Here is a 14,469-nt window from a genome sequence, read left to right as displayed (position 1 = left end):
AACTGGGATTTTATTGCAAAATCTGAAGACTCTAGCACAGGTGCTCTCAGAATAATAACACCGTTTACTGCTGTCTGTAAGCCTGAGATCCCAAAGCACTCTATAGATGCCACATATTTTACACAGGGATTGTTTCTTCCACTACAGCTGGGGGGGAAATGCAGCAGCTGTTTGACTGTGCATGTCAGGGTGCCTGGCCCCTTAAGGGGAGATGGGCTCCAGCCCCACGTGGGACAAGACCCACTCACTCCCCAGGTGGGAAAGTGACTTTGGTCATGTGACCAACTCAGGCCAGGCCTAGGGATATATGGTGGAGAGGCCTGTGAGGGAGACAGTAACTCTGCAGCTAGCCAGGGCTTGGAGTACCAGCTAGGATGGATACCTATGAAGCTGTAGCTGGCCTGGGGAAGCGGCTACAGGGAGAAAACTGGCTACTGCAAGGAATCAAAGGTCTGTTTGATTCTAACCCATCTCAAGGAGAGTGAGGCACTTGAGTGACAGCTTGAGAAGGCAAGGCCGGCAGGAAGACACTTTATTTTGAACTTAAAGTAAAATCCCCAGCAGGGGAATTTTGTCATACCTTTTGGATGGTGTGGAGCAAAAGGGAAACTGAATAGAGTGCTGCAGAGCCATCCCTGACCACAAGGGCGTGCTCAGGACACGACCAGGCCTTTTACAGTGCACAACAATGGTACACCACAGCTGAGGACAGAAAGTGACTAAGACTGTTGTATAGCCAAGTGAAATTCCTTCTCTCTGCAGATAGTACACATACTAGAAGACTTTAGCAGTGTCAGAGCTGGGATTATAACACAGGATCCTGGGTTACAGGTTGGAGCTCTGCCCACTAGGCCATGTGACCACTTTTTGGCTATACGGATTTAGAGGAGATGGGACAGGCCACTCCTTTCTGGTCCAGGACTAAAAGGAAGACAAAATGGAATCTTTTTATCTCGAATTAATTTTTCCTTCCTTTCTCCAAAGCTCATTGCTGGCTTTGGGGCAAAGGCTCCTGAAGACATGCTTTGCACTGGAGAGCTGGGTGGTGTTAGATAACGGTAACATTTTATAACATTAATGCCTCATCACAATGCAATTCCACATCACATTACGTGATCGCCTCACATAAAGACAATTTCACAGGATTACAAGGGATGAGATGTAATGATCTCATTAAGTTGTCCAAATCGGTAAGTCTTTCACAAAAAAAAAAAAAAAAAGGCACCCTCAGCTGTACCCAATACATTTCCTACAGCTGTTGGGCTCACCAGTGTGTGCTGTGACAAAGTTCCTCCTCTACCTTGGTGGGTCCTGCGCTTATTGGCAGATTTGCTCACCTCAGTGATCTTCCTCACAGTCTGGATCAACTCCTCCTGTGTCTGATCAGGAGTTGGGAGGTTTGGGGGGAACCTGGGCCCGCCCTCTACTCCGGGTTCCAGCCCTCTATAATGCCTCTTGCATAACAGCTACAACTCTCTGGGTTACTTCTCCATGGCCTCCCCCAAACACCTTCTTTATCCTCACCACAGGGTCTTCCTCCTGGTGTCTGATAACGCTTGTCCTATTGGCATCCAGCGGAGGTGGGCGGGCGCTGATAACGCTTGTACTCCTTAGTTCTCCAGCAGCACACCCACTCACCCTCAGCTTCTTGTGCCTCTTGTTCCCAGCTCCTCCTTGCCTGACTGGCATGAGCTCCTTTTTAAACCCAGGTACCCTGATTAGCCTGCCTTGATTGGCTGCAGGTGATCTAATCAGCCTGTCTGCCTTAATTGGTCCTAGCAGGTTCCTGATTACTCTAGTGCAGTCCCTGCTCTGGTCACTCAGGGAACAGAAAACTACTCGCCCAGTGACCAGTATATTTGTCCTCTACCAGACTCCTGTACCCCACTGGTCTGGGTCTGTCACAGTATGCTATTGTAACATAAGCTTTTTTCAGCTGTGTTGGACCCTATGGTAGCTACCTACATGGAATTTGGAGGGAGAAGCCCAGACTGTAGGAGGGAACAGTTTGGAGGAGGCACCAGGATGTCAGTCTGTGTGCACAGCTAGAATGCTGGCTGCAGTGGCAGCATCTCTGCAAATGGTTCTCTTAATAAAGAGCCAATTTAGTTTTACAAGCCTGGAGCTCTTTCATGTTATTACCCAGCATGCAGTTACAAAACACCTGCTACCTCGTTTTCCCTCCTTCTACAGGGAAACAAAACCCCCACAACTGGTGCTTTGGTGTTATTCTCCCATTTTAAAGTCTGGCTTATTAACATAAAAACTAGAAATTCCCAGCCTTTTTCTAAAGGCCCAGCAGTCCATTATGTCATTCCTGGGCTTACAGGCTTTTTCTTGAGGCTGACATGGACAGCTTCTTCCACATCCTTCCCTGATCCTGGGTCCTCTGGAGGTCTTTCTATTCTTTACTCTGCTGCCCAAGCCCACTCCGGAGTAACCTCCTTTAAGTCTGTCATAGCCCCTGGTTGCCATCTTTAATGCAGCAGACTTCCTCTTTTAGGAAGCACTCCACCCACCCACAGGCTGTCATCATGTGATGCCTGTGCACATGATCCAACAACTGGGCTAAGCCCAAACCCCTTCCCTACAGGTGACCAGGCATTAGGTAGGCTAAGAGGGGCACGAGGGGTCATTATCCCACAGAAATTTTTTTGCGCCCTCTGTAGAATGTGTTCCATTTTCCCCACGTTTCTTAGTCTGAGGCCAGGTCTACACTACAGACTTATATTGGTATAACTGTGTTACTCAGAGGTGTGAAAAATGCATGAGACAAACTCAGCAGTGGCAGATATGTTATCAAATTGTAAGATTCTATACAATTTTTTTCACAGGCATGAAGTGAGAGTGCTGTACAAGGGCCAGCACTGGAAAGAGTCATAGAAACAAGATAGACTGGTCACCTGAAAACCTTGGTAATCGTCCTCAGTAATTTGGAAGAGATTCAGAGTACTCTGTCAAACTGTGTGAATGGATATTAGGAAAAACTATTTTACTAAGAGGGTGGTGAAGCACTAGATGGGTTACCAATGGAGATGGTGGAATCTCCATCCTTAGAGGTTTTTAAGGCCCAGCTTGACAAAGCCCTGGCTGGGATGATTTAGTTGTGGTTGGTCCTGCTTTGAGCAGAGGGTTGGACTAGATGATCTCCTGAGGTCTCTTCCAACCCTAATCTTCTATGATTCTATGATATGGTGACCTGTCCATTGAAGCAAGAGGGCTGTTGGAAGTTACAGATTCATCCAAATTCTTGTTCTTAGCTGAGGTTATGAGAACGATTTTGAAAGTTTTTTCTCCTATGAACAATCACCTTCAAAAGGAACTAATGCACCTTGCTAAAAGAGTTGAACTGATAACTGTTGCCTGTGAAGAACTTCAACAGAAGATTTTTCTCAGAGATTTCATCCAAGCACTTGGTTTTGAGAGATGCATGTGATGAAGCATCAACATTAAGATGTGCCACCAAAACAGCCAAGATTTTGCCCCCAAAATGTCAAGATTCCATAGTCACTGAAGATTTACCACGATTCCAAAGTGCAAATGAGCATCAGTAGTCCCAGACTTATCATGAATTGGTTGCAGAAACCACTGATGAATTGCAAAGGAGATTTTCTGCAAAGAACTCCAAATTATACAAAAGCTTGTCAGCAATCTATTCCACCAGCTCTCCAGACTTCTTGAAATTGGAATTAATGCATGCTTTGATTGACTTGTTTGGATTAGATATTGAGAAAGTTGAAGTCGAAATGGCTGGATTTAAATCACTGATAGATAAGAGAAATTGCAAAGAACTTGAAGAAGTTCTAGGTGCTGCCAAGGAGGCTTTCCCATGTATTTTTGAAATGTCTGTAGTGGTCTTGTTTGGAGCAACAATTGCAGCTTGTGAAAATTCCTTTTCTTGTTTGAAAAGAATTTTATCACACCAGAGGATGAGCATAATCCATTAAGGGGAGAGAAACCTAATTCTCCTGTCATATGAAAGTGATTTGACTTCAAAACTGAATGCAGATGTCTTTGTGGAGGAATTCAGACATCATTATCCAAGAAGACTTCAGCTTTAATTTCCTGAACAGTCTTTACGTTACACAGCACTTTCATGTGTAGAGCTACACTTTTTATATTTCTAAATCTTTGAATTTTTTGAATGCTTGAGTATTTGTTATACTGAACAATCATAAATATGTATTTTATTCTTTCTTATTTAATAAAACGAAAGATAAAAAAGGCTCCTGAGACTGGATTTTTCACTAAGTTTGTGAACTTCTGAAGGCGAGCACAACTGCTCCTCTTGTCATGCAGTCTGCCCCCTTGTCATGCACATGTTGATGTCCAAGCTACGGGGCTGTGCTGAGCCAAACTCCTCCAACTCCACCCCAGTGACAACTATACATAATATCCACCATCCACATGAGAGATAAATCCCAGGCCTTGACTATTTCTGGTCATTAAAGATACATATCACTTTAAGCAAGTGCTGTGGTGTTATCCTGGTATTCTGACCAAATTCCAACTGAAAGGTAACTCCATTCTACCCCTCTAAATTCCCCTTGGAATTGCAACAGCATATGATATATTTCCTTCACTTCCTGCTGTAAACTTCTGTGTAGTATCACTATGTTCTGCTATAAAGCTGCCATGTTCCACCTCAGAAATAGCTGCATGTCATTGGTGGATGCTGTGATTCTTATATATAGCTGACAAAACACATTGGTCTCTTCTGCGATGAATGGTGCTTGCAAATGAAGATATGTAAAATCGCTATTGTTAGTATAACACCTAGAAAGCTTTTGCTGTCTGGTTCTGTTCTTCCAGCTTTAGCTTTGCTAAGTGAAGCTGATACACAATATGCAGAATCATCTCTGAATTTATCCTAAGAGGTGACGAGTGTGGTTCTGGCCTACTTCTGCTTAGCACCCCAGTTCAGCTTAGCAATAACACAGCAAGGCCTACTGGTTAATTTACTGGCTGGGGTAGACAGGCCAGCACAGACATCTGTGTGACCTTGCTAGATAAGAGAATGCTTGTAGAGGCTGGGAAAGAAAAATGCTTACAGACACTTTTTAAAGTAACATTCTTTTTTGTACTAAGCATGAAGTTATCAAAAAGTAACAGTTGTTCTTTGTTTTGTATGCTGGGAACAAATGCTGGAAAGGTACAGTGATGACGCGACGTAAGTAATGACACAATGGAATAGCTAATAAAAAGCAGCTTGAATTTGTGAAGAGGGGGCTGGTTCTGTATGGAGTGAGATGAGCAGTTCTCTGTTGTATGGCATGCTACAATGAAGAACTTGATAGTGGGATTCTTGCTGCTCGTTGCCTGTCTCTGTGCGGTCGGACAATGAAACCTGAGCCGTCTGGGATAAGAGAGATCCCCAACAGAGGATTCTGATTTCTCAGCAAACATATGCAGCAGCCTGCAATATTCCATCATTAGTCCATAGTACAGGACAGGTTATAGCACAACAAAAAGTCAATGCTAAACTGAGGTTGGTCTGAAAAGTGACAGTGAAAATTACATCCTCAGCACCTCACGAAACCCTAAATTGCCAGTTCAACCTGACCCCACTGATCAATCCTCTGATTGATCTTGTGTGACTGTTACCTGAAATGAGTTTGGAGGTTCTCCGTGTCGTGGACGAAAAAATCATAGAAATCTGCACAATTGGCAATAAACTGACAAACTTAGCGATCTAACCAGATAGATCCAGGACTGCACTGGCCTGAGAGACTGAGGGCTAGATCTACAAAGGGATTTAGGTACCTAACTGTCAATTTAGGCACCTCAGTCCAAATGTAGATCCTCAAAACTCAGCAGTCACTTAGCCTTGAGGCCCCTAGGAACTTACATTTCTGTCCCCAACTGAGTAAGTCAGAGGGTAAAAATAAGAGCTCTTTAAACACAGTATTAAGATGTACATAGACAAGAACAAAATATTCATATTATTTTACTTGACAATAAAACACAGCAGGCTTTAGAGAACTTGTTACTTTTACAAAATGTTACAGAACATTTACTCTTATACCATGTACCAACATAATGCATAATTAACACTACACTTGTCAAATGAACAAAGTGCATTGGGTGATTCAGACACACTTTTTTTTTTTTATTGTGGCATCCACTAAATTGAAATATTCACAAAAGTCCCTTCTAGTCATTAGTGTATCTTAGGAACTGATTTAAAGCCCCTTAAGTGAATGGGGATCTTTCTATTGATTTTAATGAACTTTGGATCAGGCTCTTAGAGCTTCTGTAGTATTTACTACAGAACAGGACCCCTAATAGAGCACTACACAAATCTGGAGTAAGGATAACACTTAATTTGTAATGAAAGAGGTGCCACGGCTATGAACGGTCAAGCCTAGGCACAAATTCAGCACTGATTACATCCCCACACTCCATGGTGATATCACCACTGTTGGCCATGGCTTTCGGTGTGCCATGACGCCACATCACTGCCTCTTAATGTGGCATCTGGCACACTGCATGGCCACATCACCCATCCTTCACTGTTGCATCTAGTGTGCCAAGCTGCCGGTCCTTCGCTGGTGTGCCCAGTGTACCACATTACCCATCCTTCACCAGGGTGCCCAGTGTGCCACGTCACTCATCCTTCGCCATGGCGCCCAGTGTGCCACATTACCCATCCCTCAGCAGGATACCCAGTGTGCCATGCGGCCACATCACCCATCCTTCGCCATGTCACTCAGTGTGCCACATTACCCACAGGGCCGGTGCAAGGATATTTTGCACCCTAGGCGAAACTTCCACCTTGCGCCTCCCCCCCACCCCCAAATCACATACATTATACACAATACACGGACACAAAGTAACATGTTATAATTTAGAATTTATGTTTCCACGCTTTAAGTTTAGCAAATTTAGGAACAAAGTTCCTCCAAGTCAATGCTGTGAGCAATGTCATGTTCTATTGACAAAGTAGATAGCCCAAACAAGTCTTTGTTGCAACATTGATGTTCGCATGTATATTTTTATTAACTTGAGCTTGAAGAAGCTTCGCTCACGGCTGGCCACAGAAACTGGGAGAGTCAAGAAGATGTGAAGAGCAATAACTGTGTTAGGGACACTATCTGTTAGCTTATTTTCCCATATGAAGTTCAATACATCTTGCAGCGATGAACTCCTTTGGACTTGTCTTGCAATAGCTTGCAATTCACTGCATGAGTCAAAGGCATCAATATCTTTGGATTCACTATGTTGCAAAGCTTTCTCCAGATTCAAGCAATGTTCCATAATTTGCTTTGGTGTTTTATTTTGCAAACTGTAAACATCATATATGAAGCCAAATACTGAACTAATTTGCTGCATCAGTGTGAATCTTTCTTCAACCGAATGTATTGCTGTGTCAATGACTGCAAAGTAAAAGTTCACTTTGAACTTTTCTTTTGGATTATAAATAGGTTCGTCATCTGCTTCATATGTGAACTGCTTCCTCCTCTTTCTAATACGGATTGGATCTGGTTCAAAAAGTGCCGGTACATCCAACTCCTCTGCAAGTTCACCTGCATCTACCAAAGTTTTCTCAAAGGCTGCGTCACTTCTGCGGCCCACAAGAAACTTCTTGGTTTCTCCAAGTTGATTAATGGCATCACATATATCAAATTATTTTGCCTGAAGTTGTTTGCTAGTTATGTTAATCTCAAAAAGTATGTCATACCACAAAACAAGAGAAACAAGAAACTTGAAACTAGAAATGGCTTTTGTAAGAGCCTTTGCATCAACTCATGATGTATTGCCAGATGATCCTGTCAGAGTAGTGTCTTCATAGATGTCTACCAGAGCATCATAGATGTCTCCAAGCTGATAGCGAAGAGGTTTCAAGGCATTGATTAAAGCTGATAGCGAAGAGGTTTCAAGGCATCGATTCGCCTTTCCCATCTTGTTTCACTCAATGGTTTAACTGTGAGATTAGATATGTGACGTGTTAGAACTTCCCAGCTATGTGTAGAAGCTGAGAAATACACGTACACAGGTTGAACTAAATCAAAGAAGGCAGTTGCCTCCAAGCAACACTTTCCAGCATCATTAACAACCAAATTCAATGAATGTGCACTGCAAGAAACGAAAAAGGCTCGTGGATTAATATCCAAAATTCTTCGCTGGACACCATTTTCTTTCCCTTTCATATTGCTCCCATTGTCGTAGCCTTGACCATGCAAGTTTTCTATAGGCAGTGACATCTCTTCTAACTGGTGAAGAATAGTTTCTGTCATACCAGCTCCAGTTGTCTCCGTAAGTGACACAAATCCCAAGAAGTGTTCCTTTATGCATACTGATTCAGTCTCATTCTCAGTCTCTGAAGTAGGCCTATCCACAAACCGAATGATCATGGTCATTTGTTCAACATGGCCTGCATCTGGTGTACAATCTAGAATGATCGAAAAGTATTTTGCAGCACGAGCGGATGCTAGGATTTTTTGTTTGATGGCATTGGATAGAAGCTGAATACGCTCATTCTGTGTGTCTTTCCCTAGGTAATGTACATGCATCTCCTGGTCCTTAATCCTGCGAAGATGCTCATCCATAAGTGGGTCAAACAAAGATAGATATTCGACAAATTTGAGGAAATTTCCATTAACAGAAGTGTGCAGTTTTTCATGTGTTCCCCAAAAGGCCAGGTTTTGCACACCAAGAACTCTTGACCAAAGCAATCAGACGTTTTAGTATTTGCTGCCAATACTTTTCTTCTTGCTTAATCAAGCGCAAATGTTCTTCATCAATTGTTCTCTTGTATTTCAATCACAGTTCAAGTTCCTTCCATGTCTGAACATTCGTCAAATGTTCACTGCTTTTCTCGTGCCATGAAAGAATTGCACACATGTTTTTCCAATCCTTGAGCATTTTTCAGAAAGAGATGATATGCCAATAGTACTACTGCCAAACAACTGGCAGCAGAAGCAAAAGACAGAATCACTTGATGTGGAATACTGCAGCCATTGACGGTGCATTTCTTCTCCATTAACAAGTCTACGTTTGTAATGAATTGTCGAGAATTTTCTTTGCTTACTGTCTTTGGGAAAATCGAACTGCTGAACTTGTTCCGGCCCATGTTCCACCAGAATTTGTTGGACCTGATCATCACATTTGGCCCAAGTAGCAGGATTACTAAAGCTCAAATTCAAAAGAGTGACATTTTCACTTTCACGGTCTTCCAAGTTTTGATCCTCACGTGTCTCATTTGATTCGTCTTCAATATTCAGATTATGTTCTTCAAACTCTTCTTCAACTTGTGAAACTCCCACCTCCACCTCCATCTCTGCTTGATCCTTTGGCATTGAACTACCTTCATCTCTGGCCAGTGGATGGAGATATTTCAGAAATGAACCTTCTTGCTTTCTTTCTTCTTTTTGCTTATCAGCCTTCCACTTACGAAATTGTGCCCCAGACCGTTTTTTATTATCTGCCATGAGGCTGCATCAACTGAAAACGAAAAAAAAAAAGGAATTTTATTCCCATCAACCCTTTTTCTTGTTCACTATTAAAAGTAAAGGATAGAGAATGCATGTCACTTACTATAATTAACTATTTGAATTTCATCAACTGTTTGACGTAAATATTGATTAAGAGATCAAGATGACTTTCCCTTAAAATTAAGCAATGTTGATTGTAATCAGAAATACACCTTTTTTAGTCACATATATATACTTCCTTCCTTCATATCAAAATCTGACTGGGAGTGCTGCGGAATCCATTCTGTCTAACTAGCCATGCACCTCCAAATGATTAAAAACATCAAATGGTACAAACTCAATTTGAATGAACAGTTCCATTTTCTAACTAAATAGGTCACACACACTCAAATGGTTGCCAAGTGCTCTCTGTGGTGGTATGTTCATCTGCTCTAAATGCCTACTAACTTCCCTGTGAAAATAATCTTTGACTTTGATCCAATGAAAGCGGGATGGAAAAGCTCTCCCCCCCCCAAGAAGACCTAAGACATGATGGCTGGATGACATAAACAGACACCTGTCCCTCACAGGCACTACCTCATAACATGCCAATTTTGCTCAGGACAGAACATCATAGAGGAATATTATGCATTCAGTGGTCTCTACACTGGACAAGCAACAGCATGACAACTAACTTAACCAGTCCATCCAACTTTTTTGACTGCTTCTTGGGCACTGGTGAGGGGTAGTGGTGCCAGACTGAGCTCGGTGACAGGGGTACACTACAAGTCTACAGACTGAGGCAAGGTGCTGGGCCTAGAGTCCTGCTGAGACTGCTGTCCTGCACCAAGTGGAGCGCAGCCTCCATGAGGAGAGAACTCAAACAAATATCACGCTCCTTCTGCAAGCACATCTTCAGGCAGCTGCTATGGAGGTCACTCACAGGCTTAGGCCTGCCTGTTGCAGGCAAAACACAGCAGCAGGGCTTTTAAAACTCAGACAGGGCCACCCAGAGGATTCAGGGGGCCTTGGGCAAAGCAAAATTGGGGGCCCCTTCCATAAAACATTTGCAATACTACAGTAACATATTAGGAAATGTAAAAAATAACTAGTGAAATACATTCAAAAATTAATTTGTAATAATTTGAAAATACATTAAATACATTATTTAAAAACATTAAAAGCTGTAATAGTATGTATACATTTGCAATTACATAATGGGCTATTGCTGGGTGATAGTGATGGTTGGTACCAATGGGCTGTCGCAGCCTGGGGGTGGTGCTGCTGTTGCCCAGGGCTGGGTGGGGAGCTGGGCTCTGGGTTCGGGGGTGCCCAGCTCACATGGGCTGGGCTCAGGGATGTGAGGAGATGGGGTTGGGGGAGGTCTGGCTCAGAGGGGCTGGGCTCTGAGCTGGGGGTCAGGGCTGTGGGGGGGATGGGGTTGGGGGGGTTCCAGCTCAGAGGGGCTGGGGGTCAGGGCTGTGGAGGGATGGGGTCAGGGGGGTCTCAGCTCAGAGGGACTGGGCTCGGAGCTGGGGGTCAGGGCTGTGGGGGGGATGGGGTCAGGGGGGTGCCTGGCCCCAGCCCCTTATCATGCCGTTTACCCCCTCTCCCAGGAGCCTCTGACATACTCGTGGGGCCCCCTGCGGGGCCTGGGGCAAATTGCCCCACTTGCCCTCCCCCGGGTGGCCCTGAACTCAGATATCAGGCAGGACGGAGGCTGGAGCAGGGAGAGAGGGGCACTGGCAGCAGTGCACCCAGTGTGCCACGTTACCCAGCCCTCAGCAGGGCACCCAGTGTGCCACATCACCCAGCAGCCCTCAGCAGGGTACCCAGTGTGCCATGTTACCCAGCCCTCAGCAGGGCACCCAGTGTGCCACGTTACCCAGCAGCCCTCAGCAGGGCACCCAGTGTGCCACGTTACCCAGCCCTCAACAGGGTACCCAGTGTGCCACGTTACCCAGCAGCCCTCAGCAGGGCACCCACTGTGCCATGTTACCCAGCCCTCAGCAGGGCACCCAGTGTGCCACGTTACCCAGCAGCCCTCAGCAGGGCACCCAGTGTGCCACGTTACCCAGCCCTCAGCAGGGCACCCAGTGTGCCACATCACCCAGCAGTCCTCAGCAGGGTACCCAGTGTGCCACGTTACCCAGCAGCCCTCAGCAGGGCACCGTGTGCCACGTTACCCAGCAGCCCTCAGCAGGGTACCCAGTGTGCCACGTTACCCAGCAGCCCTCAGCAGGGCACCCAGTGTGCCACGTTACCCAACCCTCAGCAGCGCACCCAGTGTGCCACGTTACCCAGCCCTCAGCAGCGCACCCAGTGTGCCACGTTACCCAGCAGCCCTCTGCAGGGCACCCCGTGTGCCACGTTACCCAGCAGCCCTCAGCAGGGCACCCAGTGTGCCACGTTACCCAGCAGCCCTCAGCAGGGCACCCAGTGTGCCACGTTACCCAGCAGCCCTCAGCAGCGCACCCAGTGTGCCACGTTACCCAGCCCTCAGCAGCGCACCCAGTGTGCCACATTACCCAGCAGCCCCCAGCAGGGTACCCAGTGTGCCACGTTACCCAGCAGCCCTCAGCAGGGCACCCAGTGTGCCACGTTACCCAGAAGCCCTCAGCAGGGCACCCAGTGTGCCACGTCACCCAGCCCTCAGCAGGGCACCCTGTGCCACGTTACCCAGCAGCCCTCAGCAGCGCACCCAGTGTGCCACGTTACCCAGCCCTCAGCAGCGCACCCAGTGTGCCACGTTACGCAGCAGCCCTCAGCAGGGCACCCAGTGTGCCACGTTACCCAGCAGCCCTCAGCAGGGCACCCAGTGTGCCATGTCACCCAGCAGCCCCCAGCAGGGCACCATGTGCCACGTTACCCAGCAGCCCTCAGCAGGGCACCCAGTGTGCCATGTCACCCAGCAGCCCTCAGCAGCGCACCCAGTGTGCCACGTTACCCAGCAGCCCTCAGCAGCGCACCCAGTGTGCCACGTTACCCAGCCCTCAGCAGCGCACCCAGTGTGCCACGTTACCCAGCAGCCCCCAGCAGGGTACCCAGTGTGCCACGTTACCCAGCAGCCCTCAGCAGCGCACCCAGTGTGCCACGTTACCCAGCCCTCAGCAGCGCACCCAGTGTGCCACGTTACGCAGCAGCCCTCAGCAGGGCACCCAGTGTGCCACGTTACCCAGCAGCCCTCAGCAGGGCACCCAGTGTGCCATGTCACCCAGCAGCCCTCAGCAGGGCACCCAGTGTGCCATGTCACCCAGCAGCCCTCAGCAGCGCACCCAGTGTGCCACGTTACCCAGCAGCCCTCAGCAGCGCACCCAGTGTGCCACGTTACCCAGCCCTCAGCAGCGCACCCAGTGTGCCACGTTACCCAGCAGCCCTCAGCAGGGCACCCAGTGTGCCACGTCACCCAGCCCTCAGCAGGGCACCGTGTGCCACGTTACCCAGCAGCCCTCAGCAGCGCACCCAGTGTGCCACGTTACCCAGCCCTCAGCAGCGCACCCAGTGTGCCACGTTACCCAGCAGCCCTCAGCAGGGCACCCAGTGTGCCACGTTACCCAGCAGCCCTCAGCAGGGCACCCAGTGTGCCACGTTACCCAGCAGCCCTCAGCAGGGCACCCAGTGTGCCACGTCACCCAGCAGCCCCCAGCAGGGTACCCAGTGTGCCACGTTACCCAGCAGCCCTCAGCAGGGGACCCAGTGTGCCATGTCACCCAGCAACCCTCAGCAGGGCACCCAGTGTGCCATGTCACCCAGCAGCCCTCAGCAGGGGACCCAGTGTGCCATGTCACCCAGCAACCCTCAGCAGGGCACCCAGTGTGCCATGTCACCCAGCAGCCCTCAGCAGCGCACCCAGTGTGCCACGTTACCCAACCCTCAGCAGCGCACCCAGTGTGCCACGTTACCCAGCCCTCAGCAGCGCACCCAGTGTGCCACGTTACCCAGCAGCCCTCTGCAGGGCACCCCGTGTGCCACGTTACCCAGCAGCCCTCAGCAGGGCACCCAGTGTGCCACGTTACCCAGCAGCCCTCAGCAGGGCACCCAGTGTGCCACGTTACCCAGCAGCCCTCAGCAGCGCACCCAGTGTGCCACGTTACCCAGCCCTCAGCAGCGCACCCAGTGTGCCACATTACCCAGCAGCCCCCAGCAGGGTACCCAGTGTGCCACGTTACCCAGCAGCCCTCAGCAGGGCACCCAGTGTGCCACGTTACCCAGAAGCCCTCAGCAGGGCACCCAGTGTGCCACGTCACCCAGCCCTCAGCAGGGCACCCTGTGCCACGTTACCCAGCAGCCCTCAGCAGCGCACCCAGTGTGCCACGTTACGCAGCAGCCCTCAGCAGGGCACCCAGTGTGCCACGTTACCCAGAAGCCCTCAGCAGGGCACCCAGTGTGCCACGTCACCCAGCCCTCAGCAGGGCACCCTGTGCCACGTTACCCAGCAGCCCTCAGCAGCGCACCCAGTGTGCCACGTTACGCAGCAGCCCTCAGCAGGGCACCCAGTGTGCCACGTTACCCAGCAGCCCTCAGCAGGGCACCCAGTGTGCCATGTCACCCAGCAGCCCCCAGCAGGGTACCCAGTGTGCCACGTTACCCAGCAGCCCTCAGCAGGGCACCCAGTGTGCCATGTCACCCAGCAGCCCCCAGCAGGGCACCATGTGCCACGTTACCCAGCAGCCCTCAGCAGGGCACCCAGTGTGCCATGTCACCCAGCAGCCCTCAGCAGCGCACCCAGTGTGCCACGTTACCCAGCAGCCCTCAGCAGCGCACCCAGTGTGCCACGTTACCCAGCCCTCAGCAGCGCACCCAGTGTGCCACGTTACCCAGCAGCCCCCAGCAGGGTACCCAGTGTGCCACGTTACCCAGCAGCCCTCAGCAGCGCACCCAGTGTGCCACGTTACCCAGCCCTCAGCAGCGCACCCAGTGTGCCACGTTACGCAGCAGCCCTCAGCAGGGCACCCAGTGTGCCACGTTACCCAGCAGCCCTCAGCAGGGCACCCAGTGTGCCATGTCACCCAGCAGCCCTCAGCAGGGCACCCAGTGTGCCACGTCACCCAGCAGC

General features: G+C 48.9%; 1 long non-coding RNA gene across 1 annotated transcript; it reads left to right on the top strand.

Moving 5' to 3' along the window:
• Window positions 1-7,736: 7,736 nt before the first annotated feature.
• LOC115637649 lies at window positions 7,737-8,403 on the top strand. The gene is made up of 2 exons (XR_003997314.1): window positions 7,737-7,838; window positions 7,874-8,403. It is a non-coding gene; the product is annotated as an uncharacterized LOC115637649 (long non-coding RNA).
• Window positions 8,404-14,469: the final 6,066 nt, after the last annotated feature.

Source organism: Gopherus evgoodei, chromosome 20 (genome assembly GCF_007399415.2).
Source record: "Gopherus evgoodei ecotype Sinaloan lineage chromosome 20, rGopEvg1_v1.p, whole genome shotgun sequence".
NCBI classification, from domain to species: domain Eukaryota; kingdom Metazoa; phylum Chordata; order Testudines; family Testudinidae; genus Gopherus; species Gopherus evgoodei.
The sequence above is the reverse complement of the archived record's forward strand: the minus strand, read 5'-3'. Positions and strand labels throughout refer to the sequence as shown.